This window comes from Mesoplodon mirus, assembly GCF_964341445.2.
Source record: "Mesoplodon mirus genome assembly, chromosome: 19".
In the NCBI taxonomy this organism is placed as follows: domain Eukaryota; kingdom Metazoa; phylum Chordata; class Mammalia; order Artiodactyla; family Ziphiidae; genus Mesoplodon; species Mesoplodon mirus.
Window position 1 is genome coordinate 57,479,285 of NC_138995.1, and position 9,427 is coordinate 57,488,711.

The following is a 9,427-nucleotide window of genomic DNA, read 5'->3' on the forward strand; positions in this document are numbered from 1 at the left end:
TGGACTTAGAGATTGTCATACTGAGTGAAGTAAGTCAGACACAGAAAGACAAATATCATATGATATCACTTATATGTGGAATCTAAAAAAAGGGGGGATACAAATGAACTTATTTATAACACGGAAGTAGAGTCATGGATGTAGAAAACAAATTTATGTTTACCAGGGGATGGTGGGGGGAAGGGATAAATTGTGAGATTGGGATTGACATACACACTACTATATATAAAACAGATAACTAATAAGAACCTACTGTATAGTACAGGTAACTCTACTCAGTACTCTGTAATGGCCTATATGGGAAACGAATCTCAAAAAAAAGAGTTGATATATGTATATGTATAACTGATTCACTTTGCTGTACACCTGAAACTAACACAACATTGTAAATCAACTATACCCCTATAAAAATTTAAAAAAAAAAGATTGTTGTAAGGAATAAATGAAAGGATTTTGGCAACATGGTGGACTAAACTGACCTCTTTCTCCAACTATAAACACATAGAGATATGAGAAAAGACCATTTTTAATACAGAGTCAAGCTCAAGAGACAGGTAAGACCCCAAGTGCCAGCAACAATGAGGAAACTCAAAGCCACAGGTGAGAGCACAAGTTGGCCCAAGGGGAAAGTCAGACTCCAATACAGGGCCTGGAACTGTCATCCAATATGGTGGCCACCAGTCACATGTGGTGATGACACACTTGAAATGTGGCCCCGAATTGAGACCTGCTGTAAGTGTCAAATACACTGGATTTGGAAGACTTAGTACCCAAAATAATTCATTTTCATATTGATTACATGTTGAAATGATAATATTTTGGATCTACTGGCTTAAATGTAATATGTTATTAAAATTAATTTCATCTACCTCTTTATTTTTTAATGTGGCTATTTGCAAATTTTAAATTATATACATGGCTCAAATTATATTTCTCTTAAAGAGCACTACCCTGGAGGCTGGGACCTGAGGTTGTAACAAACACATGGAAAAGGAAACAGGGACTTGAGTTCACAGGAAAGGTAGACCTGGGACCCTGGAAGAGCCAAGCCATCCACAGGAAAACTAAATAAATGAAAGAAAAACACCGCACACAAGCCTTGAAAAGCATCACAAGGGGCTTCCCTGGTGGCGCAGTGGTTGAAAGTCCGCCTGCCGATGCAGGGGACACGGGTTCGTGCCCCGGTCCGGGAAGATCCCACGTGCCGCGGAGCGGCTGGGCCCGTGAGCCATGGCCACTGAGCCTGCACGTCCAGAGCCTGTGCTCCGCAACAGGAGAGGCCACAGCAGTGAGAGGCCCACGTACCGCCAAAAAAAAAAAAAAAAGGCATCACAAGAACTAGTTAAAAACAGGACGAGAGACAACAAAACCTAGCAGAGAAAAGAAGAAGACACAAGGGGCAAGGATATTTTTTAAAAGAAACAAATGAAACTTCTAGAAATGAAAGACTTTTAAATTTAAAACTCACTGGGAGGGTTAAACAGCAGATAGATAAACAGTGCTGAAGAGACAAATAATGAACGGGCAGAGCAATCTGAAGATAACTCCCCCCCAGAATTCAGTGCAGAGAGAGAAACAAATGGAAAATACAAATGAAGAAGCAAATGCAAAAGCCCAACATATGCCTAAAAGGGGTCCTGAAAGGGAAGAGGAGAGGATGGAGAAGACATGGTACCTCAGGATGGCGGAGGGATTTCCAGAACTGCGGAAACACAGGGCTCCAGACTTAAAGATATGATTCTTGAAGGTATATGGTTAATCATGAACAAGCACTGCAAGGCCAGAGCAGGACAAAAAAAAAAAATGAATTCACTCCTCGACACACAAGCAGAACTGCAGAACCCTAAAGACCAAGAGAAAACCCTAAAGACTACCAGGAAGACCAGGCAGAGCATTTACAACTTCTCAACAGAAACGAGGCTAGAAGACAAGGACTACCACCACCTGCGGACTGAGGAAAGGCAGGAGTCAGCGCAGAACTCAATGCACAGGGAAGCCAGTATTCAAGAGTCTACACAGACTTTTCCAGACAAGGCATAAGACTGTACCTTGTAGACTTTGGCTCAAACACTACCACAGGTTTTGAATCATTTAGTAAAAACAAAAAGAAAGATGAAGATTAACTTCATACTTTAAGTATTCACACTAACCGTAAGAATCTAACCGTAACCGCAAGAGAAAAGGAATAAACTATGTAACATGTAAACTAGTAGAATTTATCGTAAAAAGAAAAAGAGAGAAAAGATTCAAAATATTAAAATCAGAAATTAAAGAAGGGACATCACTCATGATCTTACAAAATTACAAGGATTGTAAAGGAATACTATAAACAACCGCATGCCAACAAATTAGGCAACTCAGAGAAGAACGGACAGATTTCTAGAAAGATATAAGTTACCAAAACTGACTCGAGAAAACAGACTATCTGAAAAGACCTATAAGGGTAAAAAGCTTGAATTACTAATTTAAAAACTTCCCACCCATGCCAGCATAGAAACAGTGAAAAAAATCTACCTTGTCTGAACTGTGGAAAATAGTAAGGTTTACAGCAACCAAGCAAACACTTATCAAGAGAAAGGTGAATGAACCACCCCCACTTCCCCACTCTCCAGCTCAGCAGTGATTCTGAAGACAGCACCCCCCTTCTCTTGTGGGTTCCTGGTGTGGGAGGGAGCAGACAGGACCTTGTTCTCAAAGAACTGAGGCTGTCTGTCCTGACCTGTCAAATAGCTCCTGAAGGTCTAATGAAAAGGTGTTGCCTTTGTGAGTTGCCTTCTGAGTTGTGTCTAACTCAGAATTTGCTCAGAGCAGAGAGTGGCCATAGGGAAGGCATTTGTCAAAAACATCAAGGCAGTCAACCAGTCACTGCAGCCTGGGGCAAGGGATATTAACTGAGGCCGACAACAGACAGCACTGAAAGCCAGGGAGAAAAGCTGGAGAGTGAGATGCTTTGTGGAACAAGGGCTCTGAAAGGGCTCCACACTGGCAGTTTCTTACAAAGCTAAACATAAACAGCGCCTTACCATATACCATCCAGCCATCGCACTTCTAGGTATCCACCCCAATAAGCTGAAAACTTATGTCCATACAAATGTTTATAGCAGCTTTATTCATAACTGCCAAAAACTGGAAGATGTCTCTCAACAGAAGAATGGATAAACGAACTGCGGTACATCATATAATGGGATATTATCCAGCAATAAAAAGCAAAGAGCTATTGGACTTCCCTGGTGGCGCAGTGGTTAGGAGTCCGCCTGCCAATGCAGGGGACACGGGTTCGATCCCTGGTCCGGGAAGATCTCACATGTCGCGGAGCAACTAAGCCCGTGCACCACAACTACTGAGCTCACGTGCCACAACTACTGAAGCCCGCGTGCCTGGAGCCCACGCTCCGCAACAAGAGAAGCCACCGCAATGAGAAGCCCGTGTACCGCAATGAAGAGTAGCCCCTGCTTGCCGCAACTAGAGAAAGCCTGCGCACAGCAATGAAGACCCAATGTAAGCTGTAAGCTGCCTGCTGAATGTTGAAGGCCTGTCCCAACACTCACCCAGATCTCAACTGCAGAGACTGTGAGTTGTTTGATGTGGGGTTTGTTTGTTTGTTTTGCTTTGGACATTTAAGGAAATCTCTGTCAAATGTCTCTTTGGACACTTAAGGAAATCTCTGTCAAATCTCAGAAGAGAGACTTCACTGACCACGCGTGACAAAAAATACAGTCTTTATAAAAATAGCCTAGAGAAGTCACTAAATGAACAAACAATTAGAACCCACAGTGGACAACAGCAAAGCCTGGGGTGGAGGTGTGGGGGGGAATCTGATTCCCAGAGTTACCATATTATAATATTCAAAATGTCCAGTTTTTCAACAAAAAGTTAGGACGTATGCAAAGTATGGAGAGGGCCATCCATTTCACATAAATGGCATCAAACAATATGCAGCCTTTTCTGTCTGGCTGCTTTCACTAAGCATAGCATTTTCGAGTTCGATCCCCCCCTTGGGGCACATATCATCACTTTATTCCCATTTATGGATGAACACTATTCCACTGTGTGGATAGAACACATTTTCTTCATCCATTCATCTGCTGATGAGTATTCGGGTTGTTTCCATTCTGGGTTATCACGCGTAATTCTGTCCATAGCTAGACATTTAATAAACGCTTGATGACTGACTGATAAATCGAGTGGATCCTAGAATAACTGGAGTTTGGGCTAGTTTCCTAGGCCATAGGTTTCGACTGTTTTTAAACCTTTCATGTTGCAATGGAATAGACTAGCTGCAAGTGTAACGTCTGAGTGTCACATTATGTGTCCACCTGTGTGTCTGTGTTAAGTAGCCTACTGAGGGGGCTCAAATTGAAGTTCAGTGCAGGTCTGAAATCCTGTACCAGAACTCCAGGACCCAAGTGAGTTTCAGAATTCAGAATCTGAGGGGTTCAGAAAGGTAAATCAATGCATACGCCACACTGTAAGTAACCGCCAGTGGGTCCAGGGCAGCACCTGGTGACCAAATCATTCTTTCTGCATTGAAACCCTGACAGCTCAGAGTAAACAGAATAAATAAAGACAGGAAAGAGCAATATGTGAGTTCAGGTGTGGCCACAAAGAGGTCTGAGCCACCTCAGCATTTTCAGAGCTTCTGGGGATTCTAAATTGCAGACAAGGGAACTTGGATGACAGAAGTTTATATTTTAAGGCAAAGTGAATTTCTCTGCCAATTCCAAAGTTTCTTCTACAGTGCTGCTCTAAAGTGTTCCCAGCACTCCAAGGGGAAAAGAGCCCATCTCCTTCACCTCCCAACTATAAAAACACGCAAATCATATAAAACATAAAGCATTACTTAAAAGGAACATAAAGCAACATCTTCTAAAGTAAAGCTGTAAGCGTTTTCTCCTTGTCAGGCAGCACACCAAGCGCTCTTCGGGCCTTAATTCACTCACCCCTCGCAACGACCCCGAGGTCGGTTCTATCATTACTCCCACTTTGCAGAGAAGAAAAGGGACTCTGAGAGGGTAAATCATTTGTCCACAGTCACACACCTAACAGGTAGTTGAACCAGATCTTAAACCCAGATTATTATTATTATATATTTTTAAAATATATATATTTTTTGCAGTATGCGGGCCTCTCACTGTTGTGGCCTCTCCCGTTGCGGAGCACAGGCTCTGGACGCACAGGCTCAGCGGCCATGGCTCACGGGCCCAGCCGCTCCGCGGCATGTGGGATCTTCCCAGACCGGGGCACGAACCCGTGTCCCCTGCATCGGCAGGCAGACTCTCAACCACTGCGCCACCAGGGAAGCCCAAACCCAGATATCTTGACTTTAGAGCTTGTGTTCTTACCCGCTGCACAATACTGACTCCCTATAAATTAATCTGTAGACCGCACTGCACCAATTATACTAGAAAACACAAAAGGTGCCAGTGGGGGCGGGGTGGATCACAGGATTATGTCTCGGGATTTCCCCAATGCCGAAATCGCCTTCCTTCCAACATACTCCTACAGTCCATAGAACAAACTGGTCCGGTTACAACCTCAGGCAGGCACGCCAGAAGTCCAAAGGCTGGGCTTTGACATTTACATCCTCTTCCAGATAGTAAAGCACCCCCCACCCACGCTCAACCAGTACTGAACTTGCTCTTGTTCTGTCAACAGATACATTCAATTCAACAAGTTTTAGCACCTTCTATGCACAGAGCTCCCCACTACTCCCTGTAGGGCAGGGCTTCTGGTCCCCGGGAGACATTCCCAAGCGTCCAACTACTCTTTACAAGAATTTTGTAATTTTGTGCTTTCGTTTTGAGAACAATCTCAACAAGAAAATCTGTAGATCTGGATTATTGGATTACCACTTTGTAACCCAGTAATACGACCATTTGGTTTCAATGCCCGGGCTTTGTTTGTGATTGCACTAACGCCACGACGCTGACTAGGACTACTTTAATTGCCGCAGGCTAATGAGAAGGGGATAGAGGTGGACTGAGCTCATGATAATGCTCTTGGGCTCAACTAAAGCCAGTGGACATCATGGTACAAGTGGAGGTTTTGCTGCAGTTCAAACTGAAAAAGGGATGGGAGATCTGAGATACCACAGGGCCTGCTAAACCCAAAAGGGCCTGGTGTGGCAGTCTGCAAAGTATTTGTTTCAAGGAAGCCGTTAAATTCCAGCAAAATAGCAGCCCTCTCATTAAATTAATGTTTGTAATTTGAGTTACATTAGTTTGGTTGCTTTGTTTCTATTTGATTGGCAAATTGACTTTGGCTTTATGGTGGCACGAGAGCTGTAAGCTTTAGGAACTTGTGCCTCACTTTAGCATCATTTAGGCCTTTCTTAATAGTTTAAAAAACAGTTTAAGTCAACACTGGGGATCCAAAGCAATTTTAATTTTTTTTTCTTTTAAAAAAGGCCTATCGGGGCTTCCCTGGTGGCGCAGTGGTTGAGAGTCCGCCTGCCGATGCAGGGGACATGGGTTCGTGCCCCGGTCCGGGAGGATCCCACATGCCACGGAGCGGCTGGGCCCATGAGCCATGGCCACTGAGCCTGCGCGTCCGGAGCCTGTGCTCCGCAACGGAAGAGGCCACAGCAGTGAGAGGCCCGCGTACCGCAAAAAAATAAAATAAAATAAATAAAAATAATAAAAAGGCCTATCATTCCACGACTGGTGGGGTAGGAGGAGAAAGAGATTCTCCTGTGAAATGCTACAACCTCGTGGGAAAGTAACCCACCACAGATTCTAGACCGCAGCCATAAATCCACAATTAGGTAAATAATATTTACTGAGGCCTTGTTTGGAGGGAAGGGAGAGAACAATTTCAATATCTACCTGTTCTATAAAAATGTTTTACTCAGCCGGCAGTAAATTTCAATATTTTTCAATTAGTTACCAAGTTGAAAAATCTGTCAGAGTTTCTTTGGACAGAGTATCACTGTCCAGAAGAACTTTCTGAGCTGCTGGAAATGTTCTAAATCTGCATTGTCCAATGACAGCCACTCAGCACGTGCAGTTAATGAGCAGCTAGAAATGCAGCTAGCGCAACTGACAAACTAAGTTCTTTATTTTATTTAATTTTAATTAAGTTAGCTACAAATGGCTTGTGGCTACCACCTGGGACACTGCATTGAAAATAAGGTTATCCAACTTCTATTTAAAAACCTGGGGAAAAATATCTGATGCTCTGTCAACACTGAGTCCACAAAGCAACAACTGGCTGGAGCTGAGAAGCCACAGCTGCCTTTAGACACAGCATGCACTCTCCAGTTTGCCACAGTCCTCACCACTCCCTAACCTCTCACACCTGGCCATACCGCTCATCTATATGCCCTGCCCAGCCCCTTGAGACATCTGAATTTATGACACGGATTTGTGCCGTTGCCCTTGACCACCTTCTCTTCACTCGGCTTTACCAAATGAAACGCTTCCAAATAAGACCGAAACGCCCCCTCTACTGCAGAGAATACTCCCAGCATAACTAACTCTGAGATTATTTCCCCCTCCTCTGAACTCTGATAAGCACTTGTCCGACAATCCATGTAACACTCATCCTGAATGGCTTCAAAATTTAATTATCTTTCAGGTTCTTCTATTTTCCCCTGGACTATAAGCTCTAGGATGACTTTGACTCTGCCTTATGTGTCTATACTTCTTATAGCATCTTGCTGGTCACAGAACTCTGATCAAAGAAGGCTCTCAGCATCCCTTTCCTTATGAGTGACAGGATTCCATTGGGCCACCTCTCTTCCTCTGTGAGCAGCCCTAACCTGTTGGTGTGTCAGCTTTGCCACCTCCCCCTCCCCACCAAGAGCCACCTTCTCTTCCTCTCTCTGCATCAGTGTTACCAGGGAGACAGTGATCATGTCTCAGTAACATCAGGTTGTTGGGAGCTGGGAGGTAGGAGAGACTTGCAGCTTTTACCCCGCCAATGCCAATTCTTTCCTTATTTTCCCACTCCAAACATTGTTGTAAACTACAGGCTTGTTTTGTTTAACCTACACAGTGTTTTTAAAAATTGGATCAAAAGAAAAAAGAAAAGAAAAAAAAATTGGATCAGATTGCCTGAATACCCAAAAAATAAAAAATAAATAAAAATTGGATCAGCCACCAACATTTTTTTTAATGGGGAGATTACACCTAGAGATATGAATTTCTGGCTTCTCTTGAAAATGGTTAGATTTGATATTCCCGGATAGGTAATAATAGGATAGAGTGAGGGACAACGGCCATCTCTGGATGGGGCAATGGCCTCCAGGTCCCACAGTCCCCACTTACCTTCTGGCCTGGCCCCCATAATAACCACCATCATAATACTAAGAATAGCAGCAAACATTTACCAAAGCGTTATCATGTTTCAAGCATCACTGCAATCACTTATATATCACTTCATTTAATTCCCACAACATCCCATTGAGGCATAAACTATATTATTGACCCTATTTTACGGATGAGGTGAATAAAGTCCACACAAGTTAAGTAACTTGTCCCAAATCAAGCTTAGCATTCAACCCTGGGAAGTCCGACTTCAAAGCCCTCACCCTTAACCACTCACTGTGCTGTGATTCCACGCTTGACGCTGGGATTCCTGCCCTATACTCTGCACTTACGTTCTTCAGTTGAACAACCAAGGAAAACTCCTCCTCTAGCCATGTAACCAATATATAACTTTAACCATAAGTTTAACTCATTTCCTCTGATCGCTCATTTAAAAAGCAGATATAAAGCTTATGCTGGAAAACAGAACAACATAGAGGAATCAGAAGGCTATGATTGCACTTGCCAGAGAGACTTCTTACATAGAATTAACTAAATGAGGAAAAGAGACATCAAAGTTTCTCACTCCACAAGTTCTTCCTACCAGAAAATGCAGATAATCGTTAAAATCTAGAATAGACATTTTCGTAGTGAGGACAATGAGAGGACCTCCGGGGTCCTCGAGAGTCTTTCAGGGAGCCTGTGAGGTCAAAATTATTTTCATAACAATATTTAGATGTTATCTGCCCTTCCTATTCAGTGAAACTTTCCAGGGGCTACAGGACTTATCTCAAAAGGCTGAATGCAGAAGCAGATATAAGACTCCAGATGACTCTAAAAATGTAAAACGGGACTGCCCTGGTGGCACAGTGGTTAAGAATCCGCCTAACAATGCAGGAGACACGGGTTCGAGCCCTGGTACGGGAAGATCCCACATGCCGCAGAGCAACTAAACCCGTGAGCCACAACTACTGAAGCCCGTGTGCCTAGAGCCCGTGCTCTGCCACAAGAGAAGTCACTGCAATGAGAAGCCTGTTCACTGCAATGAACAGCAGCCCCCGCTCGCCGTAACTAGAGAAAAGCCCGTGCACAGCAACAAAGACTGAACGCAGCACCCCCCCCAAAAAGTAAAACGATGCCACTATTCTTGCTAAATTTTTTATCTTCTGAAATATAGTTTT